This window comes from Hippopotamus amphibius, chromosome 1, assembly GCF_030028045.1.
Source record: "Hippopotamus amphibius kiboko isolate mHipAmp2 chromosome 1, mHipAmp2.hap2, whole genome shotgun sequence".
Taxonomy (NCBI): domain Eukaryota; kingdom Metazoa; phylum Chordata; class Mammalia; order Artiodactyla; family Hippopotamidae; genus Hippopotamus; species Hippopotamus amphibius.
The window spans coordinates 21,350,851-21,372,801 of NC_080186.1; the positions used below are offsets into that span (position 1 = coordinate 21,350,851).

Below are 21,951 nucleotides of genomic sequence, written 5' to 3' on the forward strand. Positions count from 1 at the left end.
AAAAAACCCCAAAAACCAACAAAACAAAACAAAAACAAACTGCAAGTATCTCAATGGAAAACAAAACAAAAAAAAGGCAAGAAAAAAAACAAAAACACCCCACCAAGCCTTCCCATTTTACTTAAAAATAAAACTTATCAGTCCTACAAAGCTTTGAAATGCCTTTGCCCTTAGTTCCTTCTACCTTGGGACTCTCTTTCCTCATCTCTTCATTTGGCTCATTCATTTTCTTTCTTTTTTTTTAAATAAATTTATTTATTTACTTTATTGGCTGTGTTGGGTCTTTTTTTTTGCTGTGCGCGGGCTTTCTTTTTAGTTGCGGTGAGTGGGGGTTTCTCTTCGTTGTGGTGCATGGGCTTCAACAGCTGCAGCACATGGGTTCAACAGTTGTGGCTCACGGGCTCTAAAGCGCAGGCTCAATAGTTGTGGCGCACGGGCTTAGGTGCCCCGCGGCATGTGGGATCTTCCTGGAGCAGGGATCGAACCCATGTCCCCTGCATTGGCAGGCGGATTCTCAACCACTGCGCCACCTAGGAAGCCCTGGCTTATTCATTTTCATTCTTCAGTTTCGGTTTGTCACCTTCTTGAAGAAGCCTTTCCTGACCATCTCTAAGTTCCTCTATTATCTCTATTATAGCACCCTATTTTATTCTCTTCCTAACATATCACAATCTTTCAATATTTTATTTATGTGTTTATTTGTTTATTGTCTATCCAAGCCTCCTTAAACTGCATGAGAGCAGGGACCTTGCCTCTCATAGTCACTGAGTTGTATTCTCTGTACTTGGCACATAACAGATACTCAACAATTACTTGTTGAATGTTAAACTAATAACCCAATACTGGCTATTATCTTATTGTTGAACATTTACTATATCAAAGCCTTACAGAGAACCTATTGTTTGCAAGGCTTCAGGTAACACATATGCATATCTGAAGTGAGAGGATACATGATATAATGTAAATTACATAGAATTAAAATTAAAAAAAAAAAACTCTTCCAAAGAGTACTGAAGACAGCAATTATTATTAAAGAAGACTAATTTTCCCCCCAGAGAATTCATTCAGAAGCAGAAATAAGAAGTATTCTATCCCACTACTGGTCATATACCTCGAGAACACCATAATTCAAAAAGACGCGTGCATTCCAGTGTTCACTGCAGTGCTATTTACAACAGCCAAGACATGGAAGCAACCTAAATGTCCATCAACAGATGAATGGATAAAAAAGATGTGGTACATATATACAATGGAATATGGAATATTACTCAGCTGTAAAGAGGAATGAAACTGGGACATCTGTAGAGACATGGATGGACCTAGAGACTGTCATACACAGTGAAGTGAGTCAGAAAGAGGAAAACAAATATCGTATATTAACACATATATGCGGAATATAGAAAAATGGTACAAATCAACTGGTTTGCAAGGCAGAAACAGAGACACAGATGTAGAGAACAAACATATGGACACCAAGTGGGGAAAGCGGTGAGGGATGGGGGGGAATGAATTAGGAGACTGGGACTGCCATCTTTACATTACTAATAAGAAAAAAAATAGCAAATTGTACACTTTAAATATATGCAGTTTATTTTCTGTTAACTGTATCTCAATAAAAGTTCTTTAAAAAAATAAATACGAGTGTTCTGATATAGTGCCTCCTCTAGATGAAGGTGTATAAACAAAAGGGTCCCCTGGGGATTAATGTTGAAACCTATCACTAGTAACATTTTTTTAGAAATTACCTAGAAAAAAACTGTCTAGTGAAATCTCAGTTTGCAGATGACTCTAAAGCAGTAGCTAGAAACATGATGGTACAAAGTTGTGTGTTGAGAAATGTGGAAAATAGCTTCCATGTAGACAAAAATAAGGTAATGCAGTAATGGAAAAATAGTCCAAACTATAATTATCAGATGATGAGCTCTATGGCTACCTGTTACAATACAAGAAAAGGGTTTCAGAGTCCCTGGACTTATCCTGAATACAGCTACAAAAAGGCAACAAAATGCTGGCTATATTATGAAAGCTTTGGAAACACAGAACACATTATCCTGCCCTTGTACAAACCAAAGCGTATCTGTACCTAGAATAGAATGTGCAGTTGTGGTCATCATAGCACAAAAAAGGTAAAATAGATAGAGATGGCCTAGAAGGGTATCTCAAAAAACCAAAGGACAGAGGAGCTTATGTATGCATACATATTTTTAAATATCGATACATAAAGGACACATTACTATGAAACAAAAAGGGTGTGAAATGGTAGACTGCATCAAATCTTAGAAGTTACAATGTAGTAAGAAGTCTAAAGAAACAATAATAAAGTATATTTAAAAATTTTAAACCCAGGTTTTAGAATCAGAAAGACAGAAGTTTTAGGTCTAAAAAGGGAAAGGAAGGAGGAAGGCGAAGGGAAAGGAAGCGAAGGGAGGAAGGAATTGAGTTCTAATCCCAGTAGGCTCAGCTGTGTGACAGTGAGCATATTACTTAACTTCCCTGAGCCTCACTTTTTTCAACTCTAAATAACTAATCTGAAGGATTGCTATGAGTATAGAGATATGCACAATGCCTGGCACACGGTATACACTTACTACTTTTATTAGGACTAATAAAAAGTAATAGTTTACTACCCAATCCAGTATATAAAGTAATAAAACTCATTACTCAGACAGGGAGTACAGAATGTAAGAAAAAATAATTCAAAGATAGTCTAGATAAATTCATAGGCAACATTTCCATAAGAACCTCCTTCCTAAGAGAAATTATAAACTTTGGGCAACACAGCCCTAAATTTTGAAGTTGACATTTTCATCCCTTTCCCACAAGCAGCAGAATTCTGGGCTAGATAGATGATGTATCCAATCAAACATGCCATTGATTGTCTTAATTTATAATAACAATCGTTAACATTATCTGAGCAATGGACTAAGTAATGATGTCATTTAATCCTTCTAAAATTCTGAGATGTGCTCCGTATTTTACAGAATTAGACAGGTCCCCACCTTTACAGATGAGAAAACTGAAGCTAAGAGAGTCACTGTTCAAGGCTACATACAAAGCTAGTAAGTAGAGGAGCCTACATTTGAAACCAGATGGACTGACTCCAGAATCTATACTCATAACCACAGAACTAATTGCCTCCTACTCTGCAAGAAATGTTGGGTGCTGGGTATGCAAGAATGAGGTGAGTGATGGAGTGTACAGTAAGTATTCAAAAAGGCTGCTTGAGGACTTTCCTGGTGGTGCAGTGGTTAAGAATCTGCCTGCCAATGCAGGGGACAAGGGTTCAAGCCCTGCTCTGGGAAGATTCCACATGCCACGGAGCACCTAAGCCCGTGTGCCACAACTACTGAGCCTGTGCTCTAGAGCCCGTGAGCCACAACTATTGGGCCCGTGTGCCGCAACTATTGAAGCCCATACGCCTAGGGCCCGTGCTCCACAACGAGAAGCCACTACAATGAGGAGCCTGTGCACCACAATGAAGAGTAGCCCCCGCTTGCAGCAACTAGAGAAAACCCGTGTGCAGCAACAAAGACCCAACGCAGCCAATAAATAAATAAAATAAATGTATAAAAAAAGTATTAAAAAAAAGATTAATGAGGATGTGATGAACCTAATATAAGAAGAGAAGCCTAAAAATCCCTAAACTGTGGTCTCAGTCATGGTAAACAAAGTACAGAGAAAGAGGAAACTATATCAAAATTCTAACTAGTGGTATTATGGGTGATTCTTATTCTCCGCTTCATATTTTTTGAATTTGGCTTTTTTTTTAAACAAAGAGCACTTATTTTCATAATTGGAAAAAGGCAGAAATAAAAATAAATCTGAGGAAACTTTCACTCTTTATTCACTTGTGATTGTGTAATTTGTTGCAATGAGTACATATTACTTTTGTAATTTCAAAGATATTTTAAAAACAAATAAATCTAGTATATTAGAAAAAGGAAGTAAATTACATGCAAATACTAAAGCAAAAAAATTGGTTGTGATGTAAGAATTAGCAAATTAGGAATTACAGTTTGTTGGAAAGAATTTTAGATATGCACCAAAAGACTTGGGTTCATACTGATACACACATCAACGTGGATGAAGCTCAAAAACTTTATGTTGAACAGAAGAATTCAGAAACAAGAGTGCATACTGTATGAGTCAAAAACAGGAAAAAGTAATATGTGAGGATAGAAATCACAACAGTGGTTGCCTATAAGATAGTAGGGACTGACTGGAAGGGGATACGAGGGCACTCTGGAGGGTTATGGAAACGTTCTATCTCTTGATTGGGTATTGGCCACACGTGTGTCTACATTTGTCAAAACGCATCTAATTATATACTTGCATTTCTATGCATTTTACTGTATGTAAATTTTACCTTTAAAAAAAATCTCATTTAAAAAAAGGACAGGGTTCAATCTCAAATCTGTTTTTACTAGTTGAGTGACTTTAAGGAAGGTACTTTACCTCTCTGAGCCTGTGTATCTGTACAAAATGTAGCTACTGGGAGCTCCCTGGTGGTCCAGTGGTTAAAACTTGGCACTCCCAATGCAGGGGGCCCAGGTTCCATCCCTGGTCAAGAACTAGATCCCACATGCCACAACTAAAGATTCCACATGTTGCAAGGAAGATCCTGTGTGCTGCAACTAAGACCCAGTGCAGCCAAATAAATAAATAATATTTTTTTAATGTAGCTACTAACATAATTTATCTCAATGCTGGGTACTGACTAACAATATATATCATTGTGCGGGCTTCCCTGGTAGCACAGTGGTTAAGAATCCGCCTGCCAATGCAGGGGACACGGGTTTGAGCCCTGGTCCGAGAAGATCCCACATGCCATGGAGCAGCTAAGCCTGTGCGCCACAACTACTGAGTCTATGCTCTAGAGTGCACAAGCCACAACTAATGAGCCCATGCACTGCAACTACTCAAGCCCATGAGCCTAGAGCCTGTGCTCTGCAATGAGAAGCCCACACACCTCAACAAAGAGTAGCCCCTGCTCGCCCCAACTAGAGAAAGCCTGCGCGCAGCAACGAAGACCCAACACCGCCAATAAATTAAATTTAAAATGTATATATTGTTTATATATATATGTATGTATATATATATATATATCATTATGCTTTGCAAATTATCACCCAATGAGTGTTGAAAGAACTTTAAAGGTAAAAAGGGGGTGAAGTTGGTCTTATACTTCTCATAATTCCACAAATGGCTTTGTTATCAGGGAAACTATTCTTGAAAGACTATTAATATTCTAGGCTTCCTAGGTGGCGCAGTGGGTGAGAATCCGCCTGCCAATGCAGAGGTCATGGGTTCGATCCCAGCTCCAGGAAGATCCCACATGCCGCGCAGCAACTAAGCCCGTGTGCCCAAAAAAAAAAAAAAAAAAAGACTATTAATATTCTAAAAAGGGAAATTTATTTACAGTTCTCAATTGTGAATGGAAGGGAATATCATGGACATGACCTAAGACCTCCTTCTACACAGTTAAAAACAATTACTCAAGATATAATTTGAGAGAAAGCTTTCTAGACTGAGCACTTGCTAGAACAATGGCATAATCACAGGAGAAAAAGGTCTCAATTCTAAATACAAGTAAAAGAATTGCTCATTACTTTACTGTGTCAATTACAAAGTTTAAATGTCCCCGTAAGCTACATCATAAAAGTATGCGTAAGTAGGTATGTGTGCATATACACACACATATTCACTCAAACTGGAACTGAGTTGAACCACTGCTTCTTCCGTAAAGGGCCTCTATATTCTACAAATAAGAAACTTAATCCTGTTCAACTAGAATTAATCTCACAATTAAGAGAGTATGTCTCGGGCTTTCCCATATTTCACCAGAAAAGAAAAACAGCTTGAAAAGCAATATCACAGGCAAGGTTTACTAGCCTCTCCCGTCAACCTCAAACTGTTTTTATTAGTGTATAGAAAGCATGATGTGATGGAGACCAAAGTTTTCTGAGGTATCTCTCTATTTGAACATTATTTCCTCTGCAAGCATTCAACAATTCTTGTTTCCATTCTTCTCTTTTCTAATTCAATTCTGTTTGGTTTCTAAGTTAAGAAGTGTGTTTCATTTGCATAAATGGTAACTATTCTGAGATACCATTCATAACCATACATTTGAATTCTCTAGAGTACTATTCATAACTTCAAATGGAACAGGAAAAAAACCACTCATTCAACTTCACTTTAATGGTGACTAAGATACGAATGATTATGTTATACTGTAGAAGGCTGGCCATAAGAGAGAAGTCCCCCAGAGTTACTACTAATTTGTCATCATTTTATGAATACCCACGGGGACCAAGGACCACTGCCTTGACCAATCTACCTATCACGAAAAATACTGAGCTTAGAAAAACATACTTATTAGCTAAACATGCTTTTTAGAGTTATAAAGTATCTATGTAGGAACACTAAAAGATATATCTTAGCCATGAAGCTCAAAAATTAGCTGAGAAGAATCCTGACAAGTCCTGGCAAGTTCTCTATAAAACCAATGCTGGTTTTAGGTGTTAAACAGCTTTTCTGAGAAAAGCTGAGTCTTTTATTCAAGGTAGTAATATTCTAGTAGTTCTTTACTCCACCTAATCAGTGACAGAAATTGATTTTACAAAAATCTGTGTAAATAATTCAGTTCTCTGTACTACTCTAATATATTTAAATAAAATAAAATAAAATTTGAACAGAATAAAAATAATGGTGCTTTTTAAGGCTGTTACCTCCTGATTTCCCTCATTTTTCTTTCTTATTCAAAAGTCAGAGACAAGAGACTGTATAACCAGAGAGAAGGAAGGAAAGGATAGTGCACACGTGAGGACATCTACACTCATTTCCCTCTAGGACCCCACTACCCGTACCCTTGACATAGTTTTCAACAGAGGCAATTTTGCTCCCCAAAGGACATTTGACAATATCTGGAGACATCTTTGATTGTCACAGCTGGGGGCGGGGGGGAGGGTTGTGATACTAAGTAGTGGGTAAAGACCAGGGATACTGCTAAATATCCTACAATGCACAGGACGGCCTACAACAATACAGGATATTATCCAGCCCAAAATGTCAATAGTACCAAGGATGAAAAACCCTACCCCAAGGCCCAAGAAGGACCTACCTCTCAATAAATGTTTGCTGAACTGAACTGAAAAGGAAAGACCATGAACTGGAAGAAAGAGAAGCCTACAAGGATAAGTAAAGACAGTGCCCTAAATTAAACATTACTAGCATCTATTTAGCCTTTATTAGGACCTTCCTTGGCTGTCCAGTGGTTAAGACTCCTTGCTTCCAAAGCAGGAGGCACAAGTCTGATCCCCTGTTGGGGAACTAAGATCTCACATGCCACGTGGCAAAAAAAAAAAAAAAGCCTTTATTGTGTGTTGCGCACCAGTCATACAAAAATGAACAATACAGCCCAGCCCTTATGGAGCTCACTATCAGGTAGGGGAAAGAGTTTTATAATGTGCCTGATATCTGACTTGACAATATCTGATAAATGGTTTAATGAAGAAGACATACAAGGGAGTCACTCAACTTTTCCTAGGAATGATTCACAGAACAGATGACATCTTAGTTCAATTCTGAAGGATGAGTAGGAAGCATCTTATTTCACAGTGTATATGCCTCTTTCCAAACAGCCATTCATTTCTTCAGTCAACAAAAACTATGGAACACCAATTATGTTCCATAATTGTGTTATGTGCTGGGGACACAGTCAAATTATAACTTTCCACTTCCCTTGGCATCACTGGTGCCCAGCAACCCACCTTCCCGACCCAAATCCCTAACAATTCTTTCATTTAGCAATTGTCACCAATCTTAGTCATCAGTAAGGCCACTACCCAAGGATTAAATAAAACTTTCAGTTGCTTGTTGACAAGCCTGTATCTAATCTTTTGTCTAGATCACAAAATCAGGGTGGAGATCCTGGCAGAGTAACTAGCAATGAACTGACTATGTGTCCAGACCTGCCAACTGTTGGATGTGTGCTGGTATCCTGGAAAGCAAAATTTTACTTCATAAAAAATCTGGGTCCTCTTCCACCCTACCCAATTCATGCCAGAACCAAAGGCAAATTAATTATTGAACACCTACCATGTGCTTACCTCAATGCTTCTCAACCTTGGTTGTTTACTGACATCAGAGTTCCCAAACAGAATTTATTTTTTGACAATAAATTCTGATGAAACAAAAGTTTGAAGCCCTGGTCTTCAGGCTTTACAGAATACAAAAGAAGTGTAAGACACAGTTCTTGTTTTGAAGAGCTTACCCACAGTCACAACAGAGTAACTTGTAATAGTATGTTCGTTCACTAATTTGTAACCCTTTTGCAGTATTATCAATTCTTACAAAACAGAAGAAACTGAGGTAGTACAGATAACAACTGTTCCTATTCCCCAGTTCAATCACACACCAACTGCACCTGCAACTCCTGATACACTGTTCCACACCCCTTCTAGCTTCCAGACAGTGAAAGTACCATTCTCAGGAACTGTGGAGACACCCCAAGTAGGAGGATGAATTGAGGCTCTCAAATCAGGTGGCTGTTTGTCCTGCAAGCCAGAATCTCTCAAATTCATGCTGCCAAGGGCCTTCTTTTAAAGAAGAGAAATAGGGACTTCACTGGTGGTCCAGTAGTTAAGAATCTGCCTTCCAATGCTGGGACGTGGGTTCGATCCTGGTTGGAGGACTAAGACCCCACATGCCTTGGGGCAACTAAGCTCTTGCGATCTAGAGCCCACGCACCACAACTAGACAGCCCATATGCTGCAACTACTGAGCCCATGCACTCTGGAGCCCACGTGCTACAGCTAAAGAGAAGACTGCGTGCCAAAATGAAGAGTCTGCATGCTGCAACAAAAGAGCTCTCATGCTGCAACTAAGACCCTACATAGCCAAATAAATAAGTAAATAGATAGATATTTAAAAATAAAGAAAAGAAATAATTCTTCAACCTCCAGCAATACCACTCTATAGTTGAAGTGTCCAAGAAAAGCAAAGAGTAGACTGAATTCTTGTAAATTTGCTCCTAGGTCCTTTGCCATTTAAAGAAATCACCCAAATTCATAAGGCTGGTAAACTCTAGTCTTTCATATAGCATACACTTGAAATAAAAAATACCCTAAATTATATATATTTTAGTAAGCTCCTTACTAAGATGTACAAATTGTGGAGGCTTAAAAAATTAAAAGTTAAAAATTTTTTTATATAAATTTCATCCAGCAGCAATGACTTCATACTAAAGAGCACCCAGAAGGGAACATCAGCTTTAAATTCTGCAAATATGAATCTACAGATCCTCACCTGATTTGTCTTTCTCTGAATTATATGGGAAAAGGCATAATTCTCTTAATTGTTATACAAAAACTGATGAGCACAAGACCCTATAAATTACTTTCAAAAAAAAGAGCGCAGGGTGTCATTCAAACATCTAAAACTGGGCCCAATGATGGTATTAAAAGGTAAAATTTGGTATTTAAGGAAAAATGCATATCGGCATATATTAATGAGAATAAGATTGCCACATGAAAGAAAGAAAAAGTGTCTTCTATGTAATACTGTTTCTAGGATCCATGACTTTAAAATTAGCTTGGTTTATAATATTTTTCCTTGTAATTGTTCTTGTCATCATATAAGTTTTATCCATAAAAGTCCACAATCCCTTAACTTCAATTCCAAAATCCAAAAGGCTGTAAAAAACAAGTTTTCCATTATTCATTTGGCGGCAAATCCTGGCATGAAATGACATGAGGCTATTTATAGTATTTATTTATCCCAGTTGGTGTAAACATTCTGACATTTTACTGCAGAAATAGTAATGTATTTGATTACAAGGTGCTGCCCCACACCTTTCTGGGATGTTACATAACATACAGTATACGTACCATATTCCTTTCCCAAAATTCAAAAAATTCTAAATTCAGAAGCACAACTGGTCCCAAGAACCTTTTTTTTTTTTCTTTGGCCCCAAGATACCGTAGACTGGTACACTAATTAAAACTAAATCTTACATAGAAAATATAACTAACACTGAGAGTGAATGTAGATCTTCACATGCAATAAATTCAATGTCTTAACTATTCACACATACACAATCCCGTAAAATAAAGCATTATTTGTTAAAGACTTTTAAAAATGCAAAAAAACAAACACACCATTACATGTTTTTCAAGTGATGGGGACATTTGCATTATCCAATATCTAGATCAATTCCTCTTAGGTTGAAATCCACTAATTTAAATCACAGTGTTTTTAAAAAAAAAACCAAAGACTGCAGTTGGTAACTATGTTGAGAGAAAGAATCATCCACGGATAAACATATTCAGTTCTGATTTTTTAAAAATTATCTCAGAAGGTTTAAGATTTAAAATTCATTCTAGAATACAACTTCTGAACACTGAACAAATTACAATTGACTTTTTCTGTGAAAGCAGAGCCTCGGACAGGGGACAGCAACAGGAACAGTCCTTAAAGATATTTCAACGGGAAGAGTTTCACAGTTCTTTCCTTCCTTCCTCCTTCAGCTGCTGGTTTTCTGGTTTTAGAATTTCAAACAAAGAAATACATATTGGCTCCAATGCTAAGAAACGCCCTCTTTCTCAGCAACTTCCTCTTCCAATTTTCTTCCCTACCGTTGACATATGAGAACAATACACACTGCCGTCCTACCATTTTGATTAATCAAAAGCTCTGAGGCTTGGAAAAATTAAGGGTTGCAATTTACTTATAATACCCACTCCAAGTCCACAATCTTCAGTCATCTAAAAGTCAAATAACAGCGAGCACAAAGAAAGGAGTATTTCACTTAATCAAGAGGCCGGCTATTGAACCTTTCACCCCAGGAATCCAAAGACATTCACACTAACAAATGGGAAATTTCTTCCATCCCAAGAAAACCTAGCCTTCTTAGAGAAGACAAAAAGTTACTGGGCTGGCACCACTCTGAACCAAAAGTCAAGTCTATGCACCAATAGTCGGTGAACTTTCTTCTACAGGCCATAAAGTCAACATTCAAACTGAGCTCTGACACACTTTAAAGTGACTTTTACAATTTAGTAATGATCCTCTGCAGCTCAGAGACTGAACAAAGGGGATGTACTTATAATTAATCATCCAGAGATCAAGACCCAGCCCGTCTCCATGGCAAAAGTCAATTCAAGTGTCTGGGACCCAAACCCTCCCCCATCTGTGACAAAGCAAGCTTCCTTTACCTGGACAATTACTCCTGGCCCAGTGACTCAAAGGAAACACTTTAATGTTGGTAAGCTCTGCACCTTACTGTGTGACCTTGGGCAAGTTACTTAACTCCTCTGAAACTTAATTTCCTTATGTGTAAATTCTCAAGTGAGGCCGTAAAAATTAAACAAGAATATATGTTTTGACACATAGTAGGAGCACTATAAATGTTCCCCCTCCTCCTAACCCTTCTGAATTCTTTTGAGCCTAAATTTCAATCATAGCCCCCAAAAGGATTCCTTCCTCTTCTCTGATTCTATGAAGAACTGTATAAAACTTACCCCATCTCAGAGGCTCTAGGATCCTGGAGGACCAAGACAACCGGACTCCACCCCATTATAGCCTGGGGTCCATCCAGAGCCTTCCTCGATGGGCCCCTTTAGTCAACTCTCCTCAACTCTGCAGACCATCCTGTACACACACACACACACACACACACACACACACACTCACTCACTCACTCTCTCCTCTTCGCCACTCTGCAACTTAGGCCAGAGGTCTCAAAGAGCACTTCAATGCCTTCATGGACCAGAAGTGGAAACTGAGGCTCCGCCTGGAGAACTTGCCCAAGATCTCAGACAACATCTGGGATCCAACTCATGTACATCTGCCTGCAAAGCCTGCGTTTTACAAATGGATAAAACGAGGCCCAGAGAAGGAAGTGACTTGCCCAAGGTCACACAGCGAGCTGGCGGCAGGGCTAGGTCAGAATGGGGCACTTTCGCAGCTTCACAGACTCGCGTGCCGCTCCAAGCCTCTGAGGGGATCTCCGGGACACCTCTCCCTGGGGAGGGGAGTGTATTGTAAGACGCCACCCCGCTCTGACCGCTCACCCGGTCTCTGCGGGTCTGCGGCAGGAGGCGCGGCACCCACTCCCCCGGGACCCTGCGCGGCTGGGGTGGGGCGGCCCGACCGGGCCCGGCGCCTCGGGGCCGGGCCCGCCCGCGGGGACTTGTTGCTCACCTGGTCTCGCGCGGTCGCCCTCAGCGACAGAAGGGCTGGCCGACCGCCCTTCTCCGCACGGGGTCTGTTCTCGCGGGCCGCCTCGCGGGCTGCCACACAGCCAGACCCCCCTCAGCGCGCTACGCCCCCAGCCGTGCTGGCCCGGCCCGCGTCCGCCATTACGCGATTCCCCGCCCTGGGACGCAGCCACACCCCGCCAACCGCCCTGATTGGCTCTCTGCCCCACCCCCGTGGGGCTTCCGGGCATTCCATTGGCCTGAGTGGAATGTCAGTTAAATAGCTACGCAAACGACGTACTCAAGGGTACTGTCCCGGGAGCTCCACCCGAGCTACTTCCGTAATCGGAGTAAACAGCACGGGGCAAACCAAGTGAAGTGGGGGTGTATTTTAAACTAAACCAACTCCTAAATTCAAAGTAGGAGAATCCCGACTAAGAACGTGTAAAAACTCGTATAAAGTGTATTGAGAGGTGAATTCTTCTTCTTAGAATTCAAATAACCAGTTTCTTTGATGGAAGGAAGGGGCTAAGCCTATGAACTTTCTATGGACACCCCTGAAGTTGCTGATAGTTTTATCCTTTCCCTCCAGGTCTCAGGCCCGGCAAAAAGTAGGGTGGGGAGAGTGAGTCATAGACTCCAGCCCGCGGCCAAAGTGTCCATCGGGGAGAGGCCCGGGGTCCTGGGATTGGGAGCTGATTCTGAAAGGCCAGGGTCAGGTGAGTTGGACCCTGGTTCAGCCGCCACCGCACTCTGCGACCTCAGACAACTGTCTGAACTTACCTGGGTCTCAGTTTGTCTCCTACTTACAAAGTAGGAGCAGTCATGTCTGCCTGGTGTCCTGGAGTGTCTGTTAAGAATTCATGCATGAGTGTGTATGTGTGCGTCTTGTAGATTGTAAAAGGTTACAGGCTGGATATCAATGTGACAAATTCACATTGTGCCTCAGTTCTCTAGAGCAACTCTGGAAGGCAGATATTATCCTCGTTTTGCAGAAGAGAAAACTGAAAACTACATGACTTACCCTGAGTCACCCAGGAAATCTGAAACGACCCTGGGACTCAAACCCGTATCTTTTGGCTTCCATTCCTGTATTTATTCCTTCCAGGTCTGGTGTCCCCTGAGAAAGACTTCCCTCCCCCAGCCCCTTAGCATTCCAGGGAGGGTCTTAAGGGTACCAGGCCAGTCCCCCATGTCTCTTGTCACCATAGATTTAGGCACAGGCCACCCCCTAGCTGTTGTTAATAACCAAGGTTCCTGGGAAAAGTGATCTAGGGGTGCACCCGAGGTGTTTCTGGGGGTCTAGGAATCAGAAAGTGGGTAAGGGATGACAGGTAGTTCAGAAACCCAGGTGGAATCCTGAACAAGGACATAGAAGCTCCAAGAGGGGCAGTCTTCATTCCAGGACTTAAGTCCATGTCTGTCTGCTCTCAGAACAGGGCTCTTTTCACCGCAGGATTGTTTTTCTCAGAAGGGCTTCCTTGGCTATAATTCCTAGTCCTTTTCCCTCTCTGGAAAGGAAGGAAGCCAAAAAGGGAGTGGGAGGGGAAGCAGCCTAAGACTTTAGAAGGACAGAAACCACCAAATGGGTGGTGCTGACAAGGCCCCAGTGCCCGCTGAGTCAGTGACCTCCAAGCTCAAATTGGGCCGTGTGGTCTGACAACCAGTGACTATTTAAATCCTGACTGTGGCCATTGGGTGCTGGGAGGCAGCAGGTGCTATGCAGAGGTCAGTGACTTTAGGGGCAGACTGACCTCAGATTGAATCGAAGCTCCACTACTTTCTAGATCTCAGCCTCACCTAAGTCTTCTCTAAAATGGGGACAACAGAGCAGTTGTAAAGATTCAGTGAGTTAATTGTGGAATTGAGTCATGTGTGTGAAGTGCCTGATAGCTATTTATTCATTCACAGATTCATCCATTCAGTAAAAAATTATTACACACTGACCATGTGTAGGGCAGCCTGCCAGTGGTGCAGCTACAGTAGTGAGCAAAACAGACTCAAACCCTCATGGAGTTTACAGTTTGATGAGGAAACAAGTTGTTAAACAAATGATCAGACAAATCAAAGTACAGTTAGAGGGGCTTCCCTGGTGGCACAGTGGTTAAGACTGTGCACTCCCAGTGAAGGGGGACTGGGTTCAACTCCTGGTCGGGGAACTAGATCCCACATGCATGCTGCAACTAAGAGTTTGCATGCCACAACTAAGGAGCCCATGAGCTTCAACTAAGGATCCCATCGGCTGCAACTAAGGAGCACACATGCTGCAACTGAGCCCCACAAGCCACAACTGAGGAGCACGCCTGCTGCAACTAAGACCTAGCACAACCAAATTAAAAAAAAAAAAAAATGCAGTTCGAAACCTTGATAAGGAACAAGGAGGCAAAGTACAATGTGTTTATGAGAGTGAACGTCAGGGAATGGGGTGGGGACACAGGAAGCTTCCTGAAGAAGTGAGTTGATGAGTGGGGGTTAACTAAGCAGCTGGTGGTTGGGAGAAATGTTGTAGGCCAAGAGAAAGGGTGTGGAAGGCATCTAGGCCAACAGGGATAGTGTCATTGGGGAGGGAGGGTGGAGCTGTTGCTCAGGGCCTAAACAAATAAGGTGTTACAGGGGAGGGAACGTGGCTTTGAAAGTGAGGCCTTCTCCAAGGGTCTCTATTCTTTTCTGATAGTCCCTGAAAGAATGCAAGCTTTGAGGCAAATCTTCCTGGATTTGAATCTTGGCTCTGCCACCTCACCTTGGACTATGTAACCTTAAGCGGTCACCACACCTCTCTGTGCCTCAGCTACTCTTCTGAGAAATGGGGATGGTGATAAAAGGGCATAAGGTGGGGAGTGAGGATTCAATGTGGAAATGTGTATGAAACATTCTGACGCATAGAAGGCACTCCATAAATGATGCTTGGTCTTTGCAGCATACAGGGAGGCGAACCTGAGGCAGCAGATCCAGTAAATGCATTTTGGAGAGAGCTGATGTAAGCGCCTGTGCACTGGGCACATTGTCATCTGACCTTAATTGTCATAGAAGACTTTGGAGCCATGCAAGCCTGGGTTCAAATCACATCTATACCACTTCCTAACAGTGTGTGACCTTGGGCAGGTGATTTTACCTCTCTGAGCCTCAGTTTCCTTAGCTGTAAAATGGGCATCCTAATTGCTTCTGTCTCCCAGAGCTATGAAGATTAAATGAGATAATAAACGTGAAGTAGTTAGCACAGTGATAGGCACACAGTAGTAGTTGTTGAATGTTCACCTTAATAATTATTATCATTATTGATGTCAGCAGTTACTACCGGGAGTAGAAAAGATTCTGGGGCTTTGCTTGAAGCTTGTCTGGCAACAGGCGCCTTCGCTTCTCCTTTTAGGCAGTGAAGATAGGTTGCTTTCAGAGGGCGTGGCACTGTTCCTCTTAATACTAATATTGGGAACTCCCTGATAGTCAGCGGTTAGGACTCCGCACTTTCATTGCCAAGGGTGCAAGTTCAATCCCTGGTCAGGGAACTAAGATCCCACAAGCTGCACGGCATTGCCAAAAAAACATGTGTATATATATTAATAAGCACTAACACTGACCATTTGATATGTGCCAGCCATGTGCTAAGTGCTTTACGTGCATTAACTCATAAATTCTTATGGCAGGCCTATAAATTAGGTCCTGTTATTATCATCATTTTACAAATGAGATAAAGGAAGCACAGAGAGGTTAAGTGACTTGCCCAAGGCCAGACAGTCAAGAAGCAGCATGGCTGAATATTAAACCCAGTCTTGGAACTTGAGAGGGCTTGCTGCCTCTACTACCCAAGGAGTTATCACCTGGAACAGTGAAATAATTCATGGCCAGTAAATCCCAGGTTCTGAAGACCAAGCCCCATTCCTTTTCCCCCAATTGTAAAAAATAACCCCTGCCTGTTCCCTGTCCCCTGAGGCTGATAAGATCAGGGAACAGAACTTCTTCCTCTGCAAGGGGAAGCGAAAAGGCATGTAGAGTCACCAGAACCGGGTTTGAGTCCCAGCTCTGCCACTTAATTGTTCCAAACCAGGTCACACCCTTTCTATGAGCCTCAGTTTCCTTATCTATAAAATAGGGATGATAATAGCTCTGCCTACAGGGTTGTGAGGAGCAGAAAAAACAAATCCTGCATAAACTATAAAGTGCCATCAGCACAAGGCTTCCTCTCCTTGTTGCTATGGGGATGGCAAGCACTCCAGGAAAGCAGCTGAAGCTGGTATAGCGTATAGCAGGCACATTGCCATTTCTGGAAACAGTCCTGGATTCGAGTCCCAGATCTGCCTTTCATGCCTGTGTGACCTTGGGGAAGTCTTAGCCTCAGTTTTCTTTTTCTTTTTTTTTTTAAGATTTATTTTTTATTTTATTTATTTATTTATTTTTGGCTGTGTTGGGTCTGTATTGCTGTGTGTGGGCTCCCTCTAGTTGTGTGGGCTCTCTCTAGTTGTGGCGAGCGGGAGCCACTCTTTGTTGCGGTGTGCAGGCTTCTCAGTGCGGTGGCCTCTCTTGTTGTGGAGCATGGGCTTTAGGCGAGCAGGCTTCAGTAGTTGCAGCACATGGGCTCAGCAATTGTGGCGCACGGGCCCAGTTGCTCCATGGCATGTGGGATCTTCCTGGACCAGGGTTTAAACAGACAAACTCCCAACCACTGCGCCACCAGGGAAGTCCCAGCCTCAGTTTTCCCATCTATAAAATGGAGTGAATAATACTGATCTTGTAGGGCTGGAGGGAAAACACAGTGAAAGAATGCATAAAAAGCCATGAGCCAGAACATCCCTGGTCCAATGCAGGGGACTTGGGTTTGATCCCTGGTCAGGGAACTAGATCCCACATGCCTGCCGCAACTAAGAGTTTATATGCTGCAACAAAGGAACCCCGGTGCTACAACTAAGGAGCTGGTGAGCCGCAACTAAGGAGCCTGCCTATACAACTAAGACCCGGGGCAAGCAAATAAATAAAATATTTTTTTAAAAACGGCACAAGCCAATGCCTGGTACAGGAATGGCACACTACAGTTGGCCAAGGGATTCTAGGGATTCAAAGCAGAGGGACGGACGAGAATCACCCTCACCCCTCCACACCACCCCTGCCTGAGGGCAAGAGGGTGGAGTGTACTGTGCTCAAAGCCAGCATGGTCTGCCACTGCCCTGCCTCTGGCATCCTCCGCTCTGACTGGGTCCACTGCATCTCTCTCTCTCTCTCTCTCTCCCCCTCTCTCCTTCTCGTCAAACAAGTTCTTCTCCACTGAGCAATCCCAGGGGGCCGCCGAACCTCGGTTCCAGCCAAGCTTGCAGGCTTTCCCCGCCTCCACATCCTGAATCCACAGCCTTTGCATTTGCCATTCCTTCCACCTGGAATGCTCTCTCCTCCCAGAGTGACTTTGATGGGGAAGGTGGGGGGCGGTGCTGGAGGGGAAGGATCTGGAATGATGCCTCCCCACCACCTCACTCCCCTTTTCTGCATCCCCCACACTGCAAGCCTGACCTCCCCCCTCCCAGCGTGGGGGATGAGGCAGCGCTGGGAGGGGTAGGAGAAGGGGGAGGACTCAGTGAAGGGCCCTCTGTGGGGTTTTTCACCTGCTCAGAAGAGGCAGACGGAAATGAAAGCTCTAGAAAAACGCCTGCCGCTCTGCTCCCGAGGCCCCAGCTCAGTGAAGCCTCCCTGCCTTCCCACTGTGCCATCTTCTCACCCTCCCCCTCCTCCTGCAGGCAGGTGCCACACAGTCAAGGAACATGGGTGGGCGGAAGGCCAGAAAGACTTGAGTTCAAATCCCATTCCTGCCACTTACCCAGTGAGTGCCCTTAGCAAGCTGTTTGGCCTGCTTACCCCTCATTTCTTTGTCAAAGGACACAACAATCCCTTCTTCTCAGGTTGCTGTGAGGACTAAGTAAGATGCTAGGTGAAAGTGCCTGGCACAACCAAAGCGCTCAGCAATGGAGATAATAACAGTGATGGCAGACACACCCAGTGCCCATGTGTGCCTGGCACAGCTCTCAGTACCCTGCATATATTAGCCTATTTAATTCTTGGTGAGGTGGATACCATTACTATCCCCATTTTACAGATGAGGACACTGAGGCACAGAGAGGTTCTATAACTTGCACAAGGCCACACAGCCAATGAGAGGCAAAGCTTATCTCTGTTCTTACCCATCACACTGTGATGCTCTCAGTGGTAGTTTTATTTGCCTTTATCTGTACTGACTCTATGCCCTCAGTAAGTACATGTTATTCTTTTTTTCCTCCCACCTTCAAAATCCTGCCTGAATTTTCCCTCCTTTGTAACGTCTTCCAGTCTATTTAATGAGCACGTGTTGCTGACGGCTCTGGCCAGGCCTGTACAAGGCTCTGGGGACCCAGGGATCAATACACCCAGTCTCTACCCTTGAGTGGCTCCCAATCTGGTGAGGGAAAAAACACATAAATAAAAATTATAGTAAAAGAAGGAGACACCAATTGCAGCAGGAGCTGTGAGCTTACAGAAGCATAGAACTTAACTGGACAATTAGGGCAGGCTTACCAGAAGGGGTTATTTGAGTGGGGTCTTGAAGGGTGAGTAGGAGTTCCTCAGATAATTATGAAGTGGAGACATAGAATATGATGTATAGTGCAGACCCTGAAAAGGAAACTGAGTCAATAAAGGCTAGAGAATAACATACTGGGGTCAGTTCTATGCCAGGTCTTTTACTGGGCACTGTGGATATAGAGGTGGAAAGAAATTAACTGGGCCCCCAGGGAGCTTACAGCTGGGTGTCAGAGGATGGAAAGTAACAAGTAAAGCAAAAATAGCAATATTAAGGAAAAATCCCGAGGGGCTTTCGGACTACCAAAAAAAGAGACCAAAACCTGTCAAGGGGTCAGTGAAGGCTTCCTGGAGGAGTAATTGATGTCTAGGCTGAGATTTAAAGATCAGAGCCAGATTATGTCGCCTCCCACTGCCCTAACCCATACGTAAATTCAACAGAAAAATGAAACTAACTTTAAAATGAGAGTAAGAAACTCCAATAAACTTCAGATTTTTCCCATGAATACTATTTAAATGTTTTTTTAAATTATCAAACATCAAATTATTTTTTTAAATAATGTTTTTACTTCCCCTGCTTTGCTGGTGTCCTAAATACGTGTTGCTCTGCTATTGGGTAATCTGACAGGGTGACAGGCCAGAGGGAATCAGCCAGGTGAGAGTTGGGGAAGGGTGTGTCAGGCAGGGGAAATTTCACGTAAGTACAAAGGCCCAGAGGCAAGAGAAAAGATGGCACGTTGGGGAAAAAAGGAAATCCTTTGATGAGAGCTGGCAAATGGGAAGAGGTAGAGAGGGAGTCGGACTGGATTCTAAGGGTGCTGGGGAGGCACAGAAGGGTTTTAACTGGGACGTGATATGATCAAATGTCCCTTTTGCAAGATCACTCTGAATATTGCTAGAGACCTTTTTGTGGTTTGAATTCATTCATGCAAGGGACACCAAATACCCACTATGTTTCAAACACTGACCCAGGTGCTGGGGCTGCAACAGCTAATTAATTAAGGGTTCTGCAGACAGAGCAAGATGTGGCAGGGACATTGAGTGCCCCTTCTGCAGAGGGGTCTGAGTGGACGGAGCCTTGGAGTGTGGAAGGGTATGGCTTTCACAAAAAGAAAGCCATGCCCTGTACTGGACAACGAAGCAGTGAGATGGGAGATGGCGGTCAGGGAACCTGCAGGGTACTTGCAGTGGAGAGACCAACGATTCCTAGGAGAGAAGAAAGGAATGAAAGTGGGAGTAGAGGCAATGGGTTAGGGGTGGAAAAATCCTGATCCTGTAACCTCCCTAGAAGGTGGCCAAGTGGGCAGAGGGGCAGAGGCCCTGGCCAACCTCGTCAGGCCCTCCATGCTTTCTTAGCCCTGCTGAGTCCTGCAGCTTGTCTCCTCCTGGCTCCAGAAATCAGACCAAACCCTGCAGGAGAACAGAGGCAGCTGAGGAGGGGGCGGGCGGGAAACAAGCCCAGGCCTCTCACCCCAGCAGGGCCTTCCTTCCCAGCGGCTGGAGCCAACCCCGCTGAGGAGCCAGAGGTTACAGGGGAGGATTAAGGAGTTGGTTGCTTTTTTACCCAAATTGTGGCTGCATTTCTCTCTCTTTCTCTCTCTCTCTCTTTTTTTTTTTTTAAAGAAAAATGTTCCTGTACACGCACCCGGAGGCTTTTGCAGGAGGCGGCTGTTGGAGAACCAGGAAAACAAGCCAAGAAACAAGAGAGAGGAAAAAGACCACGCCTCGCCTGGCAGATTCCTAATGGCCCAGGAGACCTGAGGCTTTACAGTGGGAGGCCGGTGGGGGCTGGCTCGGGTGGGAGGGAAGGGCAGGCCGAAGGACAGCCACTTGCTGGCCAGTGACCTTGGGCGGGATGCTGCCTGCTTCCCTCTGGTGAGAATGGGGAGGAGGGGGCAGGGGCAGGGCTGGCTGGCTGAGGTCACAGGAAGGCCCCTTCCAGCCTGAAACGCGATCTCGGGATGTGGGGCCTGCCAACCTGCAGCGACCCTGGGCCAGCAGAGATGAAAGGCTGCCTGTCCCCAGCTTCCGGACCCCCGAGGCCCCAATGCCTTCAACTTGAAGGGCAGCAAAGCTGCTGCAGCTGGCTGAAGCTGGTTGCTGGGCTCCCCACCCCCCCATCCCACACCTGATGTCATCCAATCCTCCCTTCCCTGTTTTGCAGAGGACACTCAGGCCCAGAGAGGGCTGGTGACCTGCCCGAGGTCACACAGCAAGTTAGAGGCTGAGCCAGAACTCACCACAACGTCTTTGGACTCCAAGTCCAGGCCTCATTCCCTTTCCCAGAAACTTGGCTGCCTGGGGGCTTACCCTGGGGAGTTGGAGAGACCCAGGGTTAGGGAGGACAGTTGGGAGCTGTGTCTGTTTGAAGTCACGACTTAATGTTGATTAAAGTGCCTTTTTTTTTTTTTTAAGACAAAAAGAACATTCCCAGCCCCTGCCATGAGCCTGGACTTGCTCTGCTGGCAGGGGAAGGAATGCAGCTCTGGCCGCCACAGCTGCTGGTGGCCAGCTGCGGCCTCAGCCCCTGCTGCTCCCACCCCAGCAGGCGAAGGGACAAAGGCCTCTTCTCAGCCTGTCCCCTCCAGCCCCCTGGATCAGTGCGGGCAGAGCAACAACCAGGAGGCTCTGTCACTGACCAGCTAAGTCGCTGTTGCTCTCTGGGCCTTAGTGCCCTTTCTGGAAAATGGGGGCAGAGAATCTGCCTGACCTACTTCTCAGCTCCATTTTGAGGTTTCAAAGAGGTAAAGTTACAGAAGTACAGACCTCTCAGCACCTCCTGCCTGAGGGTCGGCCTGCCCAGAGACCCCTCTGCCTCAAATGACCCGCCCTCCCTCTGGTGTTACGTGGCCAGCCCCAGCCCGCTCAGCACCACTCAGCTCAGCCAGATCATCCCTGGCTCTGGGGAGCCCTCCACCTCCAGACCTGTGCGGCTCCTTCAAGGTATTTATCACTGTTGTAATTAAATAATTAATTGTGTAATTGGATCTGTCTCCCCACTAAAATGTGAACTCTGTAATAATAATAGCTGACACAAAATGCTTATCCAGTGCCGGAGACTTTCCATGTGTTAACCCATTTAGTCCCTGTGCCTGGTACTATTAGTTTTCCCATTTTACAGATGAGGAAACTGAGACACTGAGAGATTTAGTAAATTACCTGAAGTCACAGCAAGCTGGCGGCTGAGCCAGGACTCAGTACAAAGAAGTTGCAGAACCAGAAT

General features: G+C 44.1%; 1 protein-coding gene and 1 long non-coding RNA gene across 3 annotated transcripts in view; one reads left to right on the plus strand and one right to left on the minus strand.

Moving 5' to 3' along the window:
• Positions 1-12,369, minus strand: part of WASF2 (WASP family member 2) — a 76,529-nt gene extending 64,160 nt beyond the window's left edge. For both annotated transcript variants that reach the window (XM_057701864.1, XM_057701875.1), the window contains exon 1: positions 12,202-12,369. The gene's annotated coding sequence lies outside the window, so the exon portion shown is untranslated. The remainder of the gene's footprint in view (positions 1-12,201) is intronic.
• Positions 12,370-12,829: 460 nt separating this feature from the next.
• LOC130829159 (uncharacterized) lies at positions 12,830-21,749 on the plus strand. Its single transcript, XR_009047465.1, has 3 exons — positions 12,830-12,916; positions 20,352-20,603; positions 21,144-21,749. It is a non-coding gene; the product is annotated as an uncharacterized LOC130829159 (long non-coding RNA).
• Positions 21,750-21,951: the final 202 nt, after the last annotated feature.